A 16,833-nucleotide genomic window follows, 5' to 3' on the forward strand; every position below is an offset into this window, starting at 1 on the left:
TTGTTTTCCCGTTTTTTAGGATTGAGCCGTAAAGAAAATTTAATTTTCTGTCTCTTTTCATAAAGAGCTCACAGTCCGGTCAGGCATGAACAATTGCTCCCAATTCATCCTGGGAACACTCTCTCATGACCTTTTGGCTCCTCTGGGCCACATGGATGGCAGGTGTTCATCAGTGGGCAAATCAGCCATTATGACATTTCCTACCAGCTGCTACAATTTCACCATCAGCATATTTTCTTTGGCATAGGTCATTCAGTTTTGATTAAATTTTAACTGCAAATGGATTTCAGGTCACATCTTCCTCAGCTTGTCCACAGAATTGACTGAAACTCACAAAATAACAGTGGATGCAACTTCAATGTGATGAGCTATTGCAGCTTTAAGCATGTTCTCATTTAGCACTTAATGTAGCCAAGTTTCATTTAGCTGCAGTGTTTTAGTACTTTGACCTCTGATTAAAATAGATTTTCCTAAATTCTAGGATCTTTTTCATGCAAATATTGAATTTAGGGCAGTCAGCTCATTTGCTGTGACTGCACTGCAAAGTGTTGGTCTATAGGAATTACCAAATCTAGAACTCTTGGGCAAGTGTCCTGCAGGTTTTCAATGTGTCCCTGCTCCAACACACCTGATTCAAATTAATGAGTCATTGTGCAGACCTTCATAGGCTATTGGAGCCATTTAATTTAATTGGAGTAAGGACACACTGAAAACCTGCAGGACACTGACCCAAGAGGTCTGGATTTGGTGATCCCTGGTCTATTACCTTTTGTAGTGGATTTCAAAACCATGTAATCTGTTCATAGCAGTCTCGATGTGTGCACACGTTTAGAATGAAAAAAGATATGGGAGGAAGCGTAGCAAACTCCCTAATTAGTCACGCATAAAAAAAGAAAAACAGGAAGCGCTGAAAGGTATGTTAGCAGGTCTTTCTCTACATGTATCTGTAAGACCCATCAAAAACCAAGAACGTAAAGAGAAGTTGAAACTGTATTACAGTTTGTGAATGCTTACTTTACTTCCTCTATGACTTTTCTCAGTGGTATTCCTACAGCGTAGTGACGTCATTAAAACAGTGATTAAAACTGTTAAGGTTTATCATGACTCAACTTTTGATCTACCCTTGTTAAGGTGGCCATAAAAGCCATAACACTAACCAACATTTGGTTTCTCAGAGCAGTGTAAAATGTTTTGAATCGCCATGTAATCCCATGTAAATTGCATCTGCAGGAGTCACAGACTAATCAGGAGCTAATGGGAACACAACCCTTGGGTGTGCAAGCTAATTTTAAATGAGGTTGCTGTGTCAGGGCCACAAAAGTGGACACAGCTCACTTAATCTTAAAAGTAACAAGAGTTTACCAACTACACTGTCTCACATAGAAGCTCTGAAACTGATTGATCAACTATATGGCTACATACGGATAGCAAACCCTCAGGTCTGCTATGTAGTGCTGATGTCCACAATCGTATTTAAAAAATAATAAAAGACTGTAAGTCTCATAAAATAATTCAAATTGTAGCTTGTGATTCAGTTTAACGGTACTTTATAAGAGTACCAATACCAACGACAGTATTTTCACAACTTTTTGGCAACATATTAGCATGTCATTGACCAATCAACAGATTGCAGTGTGTCAAGCACCACCCGTTAGTGTTGGTTGGTAAGGACGTTGGTTGGGACCCCAACGGAAGGGTTCTAAAAAAGTCGGATGGCTCAGATTAAAGCCCCATTTCAACCAAGGGGTCTGGCATAGTTCAGGATGTATTTTTTGCATTTCCAATGACAAAAAACTGGGAAGGGTGCCAAAATATCCACTCTGATTCTGACTGTGGAGCTTGAAACACAGCAATTCATTAACTGGTTGAAAGAATCATCACTTCCTGTGCAACTTGGCAACAAGAACATTGCAACAAATATTTGATGGCATCACACTATTACATAGCTGAAGCTTCTGTTGCTGTCTGGCTTATACACCACCTACCAGGTAAATGTTGCATGTGGAAACATGACAAAGATCAGGGTTTACCGAACCAAATGGTCTGTTACCAGACCCCTTAAGGGGCTTACGTTTCCCTTGTACTCATCCATTTTTTGTACTTGCCTCAGACTACTGACACATCTACCTGGGAGCAACTACATTTTTTTTTTTTTTTTTGCCACTCTCCAAGTTGAATTACCTTCTTAAAAGAGTGTTATTATCCTTTCCATGGTTTCTACTGACAGCTCTCTTGTTTGGGCCATATTTCCTGTCAATCAGCCGGGTGCAAAAGCTCCTTAAGGTCTTTAAGCACTCTCTTTCAACTCAAGACTCATCTGCATATTTAGACTTGTGCAGGCATTTCTTTAGAAATGCAAATTACAACCTGATTCAACAATTTTCTCCTGGTGATTGAGAGATTCAGTCTCTTTTTCAATCAGAGATAAAATACATAAATAAATAAAAAATTATATTTGGTGGTTTAAAAAGTCAATAAATTAAAGCAGCTGATAGGGATCTTCCCTGAACCACTGGAGATCAAAGAAGCTCTTTCTTTAAGCATTTAAGCTATATGTCTCTTTTTGGGTTTTGGAAAAGAAAACAGGCCAAACATGACCCGATAGAACATGTCAGCATTTTTAATAAACTGTAAGGAAGTCAAACAGTAAAGAGTGCAAAGCCGGCTTAAAAACGTTAATGTTGCATTGATTGTGCCTCTGAAAATTCAGCTGGGCTGCTATCCAGCAGGACAGACTTCTGCAATATTAATCCGTAACCAGAGGGAATTGTCTCACAGCCCTGACTGACTTCGGACTCTGCAGCCAAGCCTGGCCATTAAACATGCAGCTGCTCACAAGTCTGCTCACGTTGGGACCAATAGCCGATTGCCCTGCCTGCTCTAACGAAACACTGCTATTCGCTCATGGCACATTGAGTATGGCTTAGGCATCATTGGCTTCCTGAAAACATTAAGCTCTTTTCTACTGCTCAAACAAGCAGCTACAGACTCTTTTGTGCCACAAAAAGAGAAAACAGGAAAGATTTAAAAGGATAGAGGAAAAGGAGGGGAAGAGACTGACACAGTGACACATCCATACTGGTACTCAAAGAAATTCTTAGGGATAGAGATGCAATCTGAGCCCTTTTTTCTTTTTTTTTTTTTTGGTTGGGACATTGGTATTCACATGCACTGTTGCATTTTAGCCTTTATTCCTAAGCAGGTGCAGAAAATAACATTTTAACATCATAAAAAGAGAAGATGCCACCTGCTAAAAATCAACTTTTCCTTTCCTACATGCAGCCTTGGAATAAGATCTTGCCCCAACTGTGACCTAAATCTTACTTTGCTGCTGCACAGCTTTGGCAACAACTTAATCTTTTCTAAACTCAGATGTATTGGGACTTTATTCAGCAAAGACACAGCGGTTCAACAACACAGGATTGTGATTTAAAGGACTGAGTTGTGACCAGTTGAAAGAAAACAACTCATTTGGGCAAGGACTTCTGACACGCTCCTCATTTAAAATTACATAAAATTCATAAGATTTTTTCACGGTCTACCTGGAAGAGGGACCAGATTCTTTGGCAGAGCTTAACACTTGCTGGAGGTATTGGCTCAGAGATGCTCCTCATTCATCACCAGCATGGTTGAAACATGGTTAATCCGATTTAACTTATAAAAGGATAACAAATTTAACCACTTCCCTTTCACCATCAGACCATTAACTTCGTGTTGAGCTCAGTGTGGGACCCTGTTTTCCCATTTTCTGAACACATATAATCAAAAAGCTCATCCTCTCAGGAACCAAGGCCATTTCTCAGCCTAAAACAAAGCAGTTTGAAACTTCATCATTCTAAAATATATTAGTCATATTATAAAAGTAATTTCCTTTTTTATCTAATCATGCACATCTAAAGGCCTCTTCATTCCAATTTCATAATTAGCTTCTGGAACAAATGCTGAAAGCATTACTGAAAAAAAAAAATGTAATTCTTAATCACAGTAGATAAAGGTATTATTAATAACTGCGTGAGTGAACTGGCAGCATAAGGTAAATTGGGGATTTAGAAGAGGAACTTTGCATACAATGCTGGATGCTAACTGACACACATTGCTGAGCTCTGTTGCTTAATTGAATTTGGCCCTTGTTTCACCCCATTTAAGATATGAGCAGTGTTAATGAAACTAAGTGTGACTATGGCTGCTACGATTATAAAGCGCCTGTGATGGCTTTAGATTAATATCACTTTTACTCTTTTATTCATATAGTTTTTAGTTTTATGCTGTGTGTCTCAGCCATTTAAGTAGAAAAATGTCCAATTCTAAAGCAGAGAGGCTTTTAGCAGGGTATAATTACTTTCCCCTGAAAATAATATGACTAGCAGTTAAATGCTATGTTTGTATCATAATACATTCACAGTGACAATTTTAAAGTCATCATAATGGAATAAATACATTTTCCAAGATCTCCTTTGCTCCCATCTTTATGGATAGTTCTATGTGTTAAAAACTTTTAGTAAATTTATCCAACTAAATGTGACTCAATGTGATAAGCCAACTTTGCGCAGCATATAGATGCTTAACTTTAAGTTACCTAGCTTGAATAGTAGAGCTTGTTTTTTTTTTTTTTTTTGTTTTTTTTAAGCACAACTTTTACTGATGCAATGCAGGGCTACTTTTCCCCAAAATAATTAGTTATTCCTACATATGAAATCACTAACTTGCTTTTTCAGTCAATGTTTCTGTTGCTATTTGGAGAAAGTTGGTGGAAATCTAATAAAAAAGCTAAGCTAGCCATTTTGCTTAAAATAATGTTAGCTTAGCTAAGCTAACAGCTATGCAGAAGGAGGCCATCAGTAGAGCAATTTTTCCAAATCTGAAACAACTCAAATTACAAAAATTGTATGGGAGTGAAATGTTTATTAAATAAGTACAATCAATTTTATACTTCTAAATAAAACTTGTTTATTTTGTCATACATTTTTTACATGTACACTGGCCAGTCAATATATAAGCTGTGACAGTTGTGCATGTCTAATCATAAAATACTAACTGTAAGACAAAAACACAAACACAATCTTTAAAATCCCAAAATACAATGACTAGCGTTTAGCTATCCAACAAGTCACAGCTCACATGTTTTATATTAATAGAACATATTAAATAACATAAAATATCATTTGTAATTTTTCTTAATGAGATTTTTATCTTTATCTTTATCTTATCCTTTCTTAATCTGGTATGGAGCAACTGTGTGCACACAATTTCCTCCGGGATCAATGAAGTATCCTGATTCTGATACAAAGTTTATAATAAGACATTTTCCAATTTCATGAAAAATATTAGCTCATTTTGAATTTGATGGCATCAACACATCTCTAAAAAGTTGGAACAAAAGAAACAAAAGGCTGACATAGTAAATGGCACAAAGCAAAAACAGTTGGAGGAATATTTGACAAATAATTAGGTTAACTGGTAACACGTCAGTGACATGACTGGGTATAAAAGGAGCATTTCAGAGAGGTCAAGTCTCTTAGATGTGTGAAGACTCCTTTGTGAAGACCTTAAAGATCCCACCACCTGCAGTGTATTTTTTTTTTTTTTTTATCAAAAGGATCAAAGAATCAGGAGGAATCTTTGTGTGCATGTTACGAGGCCGAAGATCAAAGCTGGATTATGGTGATCTTTGGGCCCTGAGCTGGCATTGCATTAAAATCACTGTGAACACAACTCACTGTGAATTTACAAATGCAGGTTAAAGCTTTATCATGCAAACAAGGTGTGTATGAGTGCAATATGCTGCCATGTTTTCTGAACCAAAGCTCATTTAAAATGGTCTGAGGCAAAGTGGGAATTGGTTTTGTAGTCAGATGGATGGAAATGTGAACTAGTTTCTGGAAAGCATGGATGCCGTGTCCTGCAGACTAAAGAGGAAAGGGAGCATCCAACTTATTATCAGTGGACAGTGGACATCTCTGATGGGATGGGGCTGCATTAGTGTCTATGGCGTGGGTAGCTTCCACATCTGTGAAGCTCCATCAATGCTGAAAAGTACCTGGAGGTTTTACAACATTTGCTCCCAGACAACGTCTCTTTCAGGGAAGACCTTGCAGATTTCAGTAAGACAATGTTGAACCACATCCTGCATCCATCACAACAGCATGAATTCACAGGAGAAGAGTCCGGCTGCTGAACTGGTCTGCCTGCAATCCAGACCTTTCACCAGTACACAACATCTGGAGCATCATGAAATCAAGAATCCAGCAATCAAAGTCCAGGACTGTAGAGCAGCTAGAATCCTGCATCAGACCAGAATGGAACAACATTCCTCTCCTAAAACTCCAGCAACTGGTCTCCCAGATGTTTCCAGACAGATGTTAAAAGAAGAAGAGATGCTACACAATGCTGAACATCACCCTTTTTACAGACGTGTTACTGCCATCAGATTCAAAATGAGCTCAAATTTACCATGAAATGATATCATGATCATGTCCTTTGATATGAAAGGAACTGACAACAACTGATGACATATTGACTTCTTGAAGAGGTGTCCCATTTCATACAACAATTCCACCCCAACCCCATGTAACTCAGTGCCAAATAAACATTTGAAATTGAAGTGAAGGATAAGAAACAAAATGGAAAACAAGAAAACACAATACTTAGAAAATTAATTTAGTTTTGGAGACTGTATTTCTGCCAAAAGAGGACAACTATTGTTACAAAACAGGTCTTTTTAGGCCCTCAATTTGTGACTCCTCAGTTCTTTGCAGTTAGCATGAGTCACAGTATCGACGTTATTGAAATATGTGTGAGAAAAGTAAAATAAGTTTTCTTTCCATGGCTCTTATTCACAGTCTAACATATAAAGTAAAGGTGGAAAAAGTCTCATACATTTAGCACTATACAAAATGAACAACATGAAGAATGAGGCATAAGAGAGAGCACTTAACCCCCAACAGCTTCTGTAAGTCAGGAGGCTGAGTTGGAGTAGGTGTATGGCCATAAAGTCGTGACTCCCTGCCACCAATGGTTACAACCAAAAATAAGGTTCTGATGAAAAATTGCCTGGTAACAATTAATATGAGACAGTCTGCCCTTCAAATTAAATGAAGCTGGTTAAGGCCAGCTCTGTCCTAGGATGCCTCCTCGAGCCGGTGGGGGTAGTGACGGAGAGGAGATGGCTTAACTTGTGTCTCTGATGGAGAAAACGGCCCACCCCATGCAGGACTTTTTAACAACACTGAGCAGCTCCTTCAATGACAGACTGCTTCACCCGTGTGTGAAGGAGCGTTTCCTACTTGTGGAATACTGTAAACTCATTTTGTATATATGCTTTTTACACAGACTTCTATATAGATTTTTTTTTTATATATATATATAAACTTTTTCATATAGTCTTTGTTCTGTACAGTTTTTGTTGTATGTTAATGATGTTTTTTTTTTTTTTACACTGGTCTTGCACCATCACCTTTTCTGCTGTAATACCGAAATTTCCCTACTGTGGGACAAATAATGGATTATCTTATCTTATCTTGTAAACTACTTTATTAATCGTCTGAGCTAAAATTATAACCTTGTGGAAGTTTTTTTGTTTTATTTTGTTTTAGAAATAATTGTCAATCTTTTCTTCAGGGTAATAATGGCTGTCATATTTCTGCCTTGCAGCTACTTGATTGCTGTTTTCTCACCGTGTTGTGCAGAAATTGGGAAAAATAGCCAGCTATGTTTAGCTGGTTGTGCAACGTATTTCTGGACAGTAAGCTCCCGATGATTCCCCAGGACAGCGCCAGCCTTCTTGATCTCTGTTCTTGAAAGATAATATAGATAAAAACTCACTGATAACAGTTCAATGACCCGTATACAGATCTTTTCCTTTATGGTGACATGTCCAATTTAAAAAGCACTGCAGGACCACCTCCTTTTAGGTTTCTGCAAACTTTGTTGTCTTGATCTGCTTGTACTACCTTAAGGTCCATCCATGCTCCCTCTACATACGTACAGAGCACAGAGCTTAAAGTTCACCTCTGAGTTCCAGTGTTAGTTTCAGACAGAACCAGATCCTCCATCCTCTGCGTCTGGCATCCATAAGCCCCTCTAAAAATGGAGAGATCTGACGTAATTTTGTTTTTACAACAATTTTTATTTTTTATTTTATTCATCAAATATTCTGAAAAAAACCGGGTAGTTTAATATTATAACTTTCATTACACTTCATTTCTGTCAAACTAAATTTCAACCAAAGAAGAGAAATGATACTATATCCTTTAAATAACAGGTAAACCTATTTTGAAGACAAGTGTAACAAAACTCGAAGGACACAGGTGAAAGAAAATAAACAAACCTTCTGCATACTTATTAGCACTTCAAGCTTGTCCATTTTGTTAGCTAGCGACCTACATTAAATTTTTGTTTAATTTGCTGGTATCATAACAGATCTTGATGGAGTCCAGTGTACATGGAAAAAGCAACGCAGCCTCCAAATCAATATGAAAAATAAACGTTTAAAAATGGCTTCATGGTGCATTGTCGTAAAAAAAAGTCAACTGTATTTAGAAATTATAAAAGGCATGATCTCACCTGCTACAACTGCTGCCACTAGAGGTGGATTTATTCATGTAACTCTAGTGGCTATTGTCTTGTTTTGCTTCTTTTTAGGATGCAGCTTGTGAAAATCTGGATCATCAACGGTGATTCAAACATCACAGAAATATTATTTCTAGTTTAAGGCAAATGCAGAGGGTTGGAAGTACAGGAAAGCTAAGGGGACAAAGTCAGGGGAAGCGCTAGAAATAGTCCACTTTCAGGTTAAAATTAAAGGTAAATTAAAAGAATATAATTAAATTTACATTGTGTTTTTATCTATTTAATACATTTAATTTTCTGAACGATGTGGGTTTCATTTAACTTAGTCATTGTCTACAGCAGCATTGTGTATTTGTTGAGCGCTATGAGCCATCCAATCAATCAATCAATCAAGTCCTTTCTACAACAATATTGCAACAGAAACTGTTTTGGATAGCCGTTAACGTAAAAACCTACACTTACCATTATTATAAGAAGTACGTGAAGTTTTTCTAACTTCTGATAATCTTTTATTAAATGAAGTGGAGAACAAAGCAGCATTAACTGGAAATTTACCTCAGTGGATTGTTTGACATGCAAACCCAGAGGCGTTTGCAGTTTGTTGCATTTGAAATTTAAATTAAGTGCAACATCTTTAGTGTTTGCTGCTCTACAAGTAAAAATAATTTCTTAGATGGATTAATACATGAAAAGGGGTATGTCTCTTTTTCCAGCTTGACCAAGATCAGCGCAATAGGTCACAAGTGGTTTCTCCGATACTTCCTGTAAGGTTCAGTAAACAAAGCTTTATTGAAAGAGAGTATTTCGCAGCCCCGGCACTTTACACACACTAACACGTTCAAAGACCAAGTGAGAAAGTCCTGTAACAGACACCTGGTGGAAGGATTGCTCTGAAAATTTCTTTACCACCTGACATCTATCCAAATAGCTCAGTGATGCTGCTGAGGTGTCCGTAGCTTTGCCCGAGGGAAAATATCCATTATCCCCCCCGCCTCCTTGTTTTTCTTGCTAGGCAGAGGAATAAACGCTCAATGATCCAGGGCTTTCACCTCTACTCTGATAAAGGTTATCTTGGCAATTTAGTGCCGGCGATATCGCATTATGGAGAGAGTTATGAGGCGGAAATCAAATTTTGCTCCCAGCGACTCTAAGGAGAGGGAGGATAAAAGGTGTATGGGACTGCACAGTAATGATATGATAGAAAGTGGTGTGTGTGTGTTGTGCGTGCAAGGATGTTTGCGTGCATGCACTTGATTGTCTTCCATTCTGCACTACAGTAAAAACTGTTTCTTACTGAAAAGCTTCTTCCATTTTCCATAAAAATGTATCTCTGTGGATATTTTTTGCAAGAATTGCATGTTGTGATATCAAACTGTTGCAACAAGGAGTTAGCTACAGACATTAGTTGATTTCCATAAATTCCAATGCATAATCCAACACTAACTGCACAATGTTAGACTTTTAAAGCACCCTGCCTAATTTCATTGCTATTTATATAGCACGGATTCACAACGAAAAGCTTTCTTGAGATACTTCACATATAGAAATCCAACAATTTAACAGGCCCCTGTTTATTTATTTGCTATACCAACGTTCCTATTACGTTCCTTTACAAAACTGGAGAGAAAAAAGGGAAAATTAAAACTATGATGATCGAATTTCCTAAAGCTGTAGTCAGAACCCTCATTGTACTGATATTACTCACAAACTAAAGATGATAACTTGTTGGAGTAAAAACTCCTTTCTTTGAATGGGAAATTAGAGAAACATTATGCTCAGGACAAATGAGAGAACCTCCGAATCACATCACACCTTCTGTATTTGTCAGATACATTATCACATTATTATATTCACAGTTTACCCAGCACCCTGGAGAGCAGAGCTTTAAGCAGTAGCAAGGCTCATCGTGCCAAAATCGTTGCCATGACAATTACATTTTACTCTTTTTTCCCTCCTGTTCCAGTTTCAGCTGTACTTCTTCATCTCTAATCATTACAAATTTACTAGTGTAAACGTATGCCTGAAGATATCCCATCTGATGCTGTATATTATATCTGTAATCTGTAAATTGGTAACGATAGGGAGTTTGGTTTTCCACTGGAAATCGATTATGCAAAAGTTTTTTCTTTTTTTTAATTTTATTTTGTTACAAATTAATTTTTATTTAATGCCAAACACACACAGACACACTCAGCAGGACAACGAGGACACCGTGAAACAGGGAGGAAGGATGAAATCTGCCACTCTTTCGGCGCAGGTTACACAATGAATGAACAAACAGATAAAATTCCTTTTTGTGTTCTTGTCACAACAGATTTCCTTAAAACCCCAGTGACATCCAACTGTACCTGCTTGTAAGTGGCTGTGCAATACAGAAAATAGATTGAAACCCCCAATGAAACTCAAGCCAATATTGCAGGTGATAGTGCAGCTGCATCACGTATGTGTGTGTCTGAGTGTGAGTGAGGGGGATGTGAAATACTAAAACCTTTAATATTTCCCATAATACAACTCCACAGGGTTTTTAATTACGCTAGCATTCATAAACTCTTATGAAACTAACATCTCCAGTTTACCATGCTCATTATTTGTAGTCATGGAGCAAATGTTGGGAAGCATAGTTTGTCATTTCTTACATCTGATTACTTTTTATTAAGAATATAAAAACATTTTAAACTGGGTAATAAAGCTGCTATTAGCTCTCTTATTTGACAATAAGTGCTTCATAATTCTATAGTGCTCCATTTAACAAACTTAACACATCACAAGAGGGTTGGAGCTTTTTTGTCTGTTTATTGTTTTTTTGTTATATATAAAAATTTGTTTATTAGCATTTTGTTAAACACACAAAGTCACAGATTCAGTAAATGTACAGAGTAAATCCTCTCCCCTCCCCCTGATCCTCTAAAGATAAAGAAAGTTTAAACAAAAGAATATTGTGGTACAGAAGAGATAAAGTAAAACAAATGGCTAGAATGATAATAAATAAATATACAAATAAATAGCCTTAAAAAAGAGAAAGGGGGGGGGGGGGGTTAATGAATCTAAAATAGACTATTTTTTAATGTTGAGCATAAATGAGGCTTATGGATTCTCCAAAGGTGAGTTTTTTTCCCTCCATAACAGGGCTACTCAATTCGTTCCTACAAGGTCCACAGTCCTGCAGGTTTTCAAAGTTTCCCTGCTCCAACACACTTAACTCAATCCAACAGCCTATGAAGTTCTGCACAATGACTCATTAATTTGAGTGTGTTGGAGCAGCGGAAGGTTTTGTGATAGTTTTGTAGCATGAGAGGATGTGTTGCCTTTACTGCAGGAGGCACGGTCTTCCATTTATACCATGGCAGGAAACGGTCAGTTTGAAGCTGCATGTTTTTAGCAAAGGTCATTTTAGCCCCGTTTCCACGACGGGTCGGGCGGGTCAGGATGCATTTTTTTTTTTTTTTTTTGTTTCTAAGTTGTGCTTTGGTTATATTTTAAGGAAGCTGCTGCTCTGCGATGGCTGACTGATACTCCTCCTCTCATGTAAAGTTACAGTTTACAAACCTTAGCCGCACCCTAACCTTCCCGACCCGCATCCATTGGTGGAAACGAGGCTACTGACACCCTTGGACACCCAAAAGGGGTCTGCCATCTCTCTCGCCATTATTCCAGTTGAAAACATGACTACCACCACCTTGCTGACGTCCAGAACTCCATCCATCTGGACCATCCAGTGTAGTGAATAAAACTGGTTGAAAATGAAGCTTAATGTATTTTAAAGAAAAAGTTTCTCTTTGCATTACTTAAGGTTGGCCAAAATACTTTATTTCTTTGAAATGCATTCATCAGAATGAACCTATTTGCTTTTATTTTTATTTATGTATTTATTTTTCACTATTTAACCATTAATTGAGCTCACCTGACAAACTAATTATCAAACCTGACTGAAATTATCATTGATCTCATTGCACTCAAAACTCAGATATTAGCTTGTTGATAGATTCTTAGACCAGAATAAAAAAGGTTTCAGTCTTGACTAACTGTATTTAAACCAAAGTAATTCTAACTTTGTACAATATGACACAGCCTAACATATAAGAAAACACACATATTACCTGAGGTAGATGACAATTTACCTCTCAAGATTAGCCTACTCATTCCCTTTTCACCCCACTTCACCACTATCTCTTTCTAATAGATGGCCAGATGTGATCCCAAACACACAGACTAGTGTTCATTTAGCATATCACAACAGTGACCCCACCTGGACGACCAAAATCCTGAAACATTTGTTTTAGTTTGATCTTTTCTTCTTTTCCTCCTGCCTTTCTACACATCCTGCAGTGATCATGCCTCTAACGGTTTCCATCATTTCACCGAGCAACAAAATGAGAAAAAAAAAAACCCCACAAGCCTAAATTCCCGAGGCTTTTTGTTCTGGCACAGCCTCACAGAAGCTTTAGATGAAGGATTGGATGGAGTATTTCAGTGTCAGAGAGAGCATCTGCAGTGTCTGTGGATGGTTTTATTCCTTCTACAGCACTTATTCTGCTCCTTTCTCCTGTATGGCTGGTCCCATTGAGATTGCTCTCATTAGTATGTTTCTCCCTCTATAATGTCTCAAAGATTGATGTCTTTTTTGTTGTTTTTTTTTTTTTTTTTTTTTTTGCTGCAAATAAACTTGCAAGTGATACAGAGCTTTTCACGCACTTTTAATGCAGCTGTGTCAGTTGTACACCCCTGAGGTTTCTGCACCCTCTGCTAATTCAAATCTGGGTCATTTCTCAGAGAACAAAAGCTTTTTTTAAAATCTAATATAGTTTTACACACTGAAGCTTAGATGCCTTCAGAGTGATATTGTTAGAAATCAGTCTGTTTTTCTATAGGGTGAATATGCCTCAGTTCTTAAACTTTATACCATATGGCTTTCTACAGTACAGTAAGCAAGTGCAAATAAGTGCAGAGGTTGGAGTGACCGGACAATCCTCTGAAGACAAATGAGGCATGTGTACTGATTCTTCAGTGTGCTGCAGATCAGGATGTGTCATTTTTCATTTTGCTGAAAGGAAGGTGGCTTCAGCACCAGTGATTTTGAGGAGGAACAGAAGGGTGGTAATATAAGTCATGAAAAAGGGCAGTGTCACAAACCAATCAAATACTCATAATCAGTATATTTCTATAGATCCATGCTGTACATGGCTGCTTGACAAACAGCAACTGCTAATGGTTAATTTTGTATATGTTTAATGGGATCACTAGCACAAAACAAAAGGGAAAAAAGGGATTCAAACAATGTCTGTCTAAACTGGGTATTATAACACCCCATTTATAAACAGCGGAAGTGAGGCAAGGCTCATAGCTTTAATTTAAATCTATTTTCTTAAAGTAAGATCACACTGGCACATAATCACTTTCACAGGGCTCTGTGTCCGTGCTGGTTCCTGAGCTTAATTTTGAAGAAACCAGTAAAAGTTAGATTGGAACCTGAAAAGTAGGTTCTCAAAAGAACCAGGCTGCCAATTGCCAAGTGGTACTTTAACAAATATATTTATATATATATATATATATATATATATATATATTTTTTTTTTTTCTTTGTCTCATCACTAAAAAGGTTCCCAGCACTACTAAAGCATGGCCACTCACGGCTCGCACAGTACTCGCGTCTTGAATACCGTCATAAGTTCTATCCCAACAAAACATGCTGTTAGCATCCACTGAGAGGTCTCAACATAACCTCCCTGTACTGCATGTATTCTCTGTATTATAACTAAAGAGCAAAGCAGGATTTGGACCAGATTCAGTATTCAAAGAACTCCCTTGTGTCCTGTTGCTCAGCTTAGGACAGAGAGTAAAATTCAGAATACAAAGTAATGGATATCAGAACTAACAGTATATGTGTAGCTAGAATTGATTCTAAAAATTGGACAGTAAATATTAGGTGTTAAAGTTACATGAGGGTATTGATGCAAGATGTTATATTCCTAGTATAGTATATATTATTATAAAAAGCAATACTTAAAGCAATTTAAAGCAATACTACATAAGTTTCCAACCTTAAAACTTTGAGCTTCTGACTCCTTTTGGAGGCAAACTGACAATTATTATGTACAATGTTATTATGTACACATCATTGCCCTGCAGCATCCCGGGGCTGAGAAACCGCACTCCACAGCTTTGTGTTCCAGCCCGGAGAATCACACAACGGCTGCATTTTACTTTCAGGCAACATTATCACAAGAAGTGAGGAAAAGAAGGAGAGGAAGTGACAGAGCCAGAGATAAGACAAGAGTCAACATCGGACAGAATTACAGGCCAGAGAGAGATCAGAGAAGAGACAGGATGCAAGTCAGTTGTTTAATTAGCCATTGTTAGGGGGCGCCAAAGTGCGACAACCTGCCAAAGTTCAGTAGTGTCGCTTTAATGTATCTAAACCTGTCAGATTTTATTATTTTGCTTTAGGTCATCATTTGTCCAATATCAGCTGGCCAGCTCTGATAGTGTCTTGTTGTGGTGATAGACTGAATCTTGGGTCTGATCGCATTGACTTGCATGACTAGCTCCATGTTGGGAGCTGTTGGGCTGCTGATATTAATCCTGGGGTCTGTCTTGGCCTGATCTGTGTCCTTTCTCTTTACAAAAAATTCTGAAATATATCCCTTTCTCTGCATTCTTATATCTTTCAATACAAAATCAGACTGGTTATAGGCTGTATTTGATATCATACTCTGGTCCTCTAGAACCAATGTCAAATTTCGAGATAGTGAGTAAAAATCCAGAGATTCTGATTCAGATCTTGGAATTATGAATATAGAATATGAGATTGGATAAAAATATTTTTTTAATAAGTCAGACTTTGCACACACCGAGTGAGAATGCTGCTATTCTGGGATGGAATTTCTTAGAAAATTCTGAATTTTTAGATACTTTTTCCATTTACTTTTTTTTTTTTTTTAATTTTGTCTGAATATCCAGATAGGATTTTAGCATTCTAAGCATTCAGAATTCAGAGAGGGCCTCTGCGAATTTTTGAATATCAAGAGATAAGTCAGAATTTAAAGATAATGAGATAGTATCTCAGAATTATTTATTTTATTTGTCATTACAGCTATTGTATTGTATGGGAGCTATGGACTCCTATACAAAAGTCTTTGCCATTGACCTCAAGCAGCTTTCCCTCTAACAGAATTCCTGAACGGCATCTCTCACCCCTGCTGGGTCTGGCAGAACGCTCCGTATGCTAAAAGAAAACACAAAATTTCAAAAGGAAACAACTGAAGTGAAAACTAAATCCCCTGCTGATGTAAGAAATGAAGTGTCTGGAATGTCGAGCAGACACATCAAAGTGTTTAAAACAGCTATGTAAAAAGACGGAATCTAACTCTCCTTCACTGGAGTTTGAGCTGCTGCACTGGTGTGATTCCATTGCTTCATGAGTGGGTCATTACAGCTGCTGGGATGCTTATCTTTATTCAGAGAGGTGTTGACAACAGAAGTCATAAACGTAACTATGTAATTTTATGACTCATTACTTACAGAAGTATTCATTTTGTGGACAATTGACTGTTTCCTCAGGATATAGACATTTTAGATTTGAAGTCCCTCCAAATAAATTAGATTTTTTTTTAATCTGGTCCTACATTTACACATACTGAATGCACATGGGGTTTCTTTTCTTTAAAAATTATTTTGAAATGTTGAGTTTTCCTGTACTAACACCAAATGCTAATGTGTTGTTCAATACATATATCTATTTATTTAATTATAATTTTAACACAGCTGATACATAATGGTGAAAGGGGTCTAATTAAGCTACTGTGTCTGATAATAAAAGCAGATAAGGCTAATCTCTAACACTCCAATTCTTAGAGAAAAGTAATATATTTAAGCTATTAGCATTCTACTAGCTATTTCATGTTGACATTAAACTTCCCCGTTTCATATAGTACAAATATTTTATTGGGAAAACTGGAAAATTTACAGTTAAAAATTGATAATCAGTCTTTATTAGACTGAGCATTTAATTTCTAGCTGTCTACAGTTTTTTTTTTTTACTATAATGATAACTGCTGTCAGCAAGCTAAAGCTAGCTTGCTAATTAAACTATTATTAGCATCATAACTTGGCTAAAATTGCAGTTTTGAGTTTTTTTACCCCCAAAGTCAGAGCTAACAAGTACAATATAGAGGTCTACCACTTAATAAAGCAGTGAGAAAAAATAATGAAACACCATCTTGCTGTTTTGGTAGTTATCCTAATTATACACAATATAAGCTAACACAC

This window comes from Melanotaenia boesemani, chromosome 24, assembly GCF_017639745.1.
Source record: "Melanotaenia boesemani isolate fMelBoe1 chromosome 24, fMelBoe1.pri, whole genome shotgun sequence".
In the NCBI taxonomy this organism is placed as follows: domain Eukaryota; kingdom Metazoa; phylum Chordata; class Actinopteri; order Atheriniformes; family Melanotaeniidae; genus Melanotaenia; species Melanotaenia boesemani.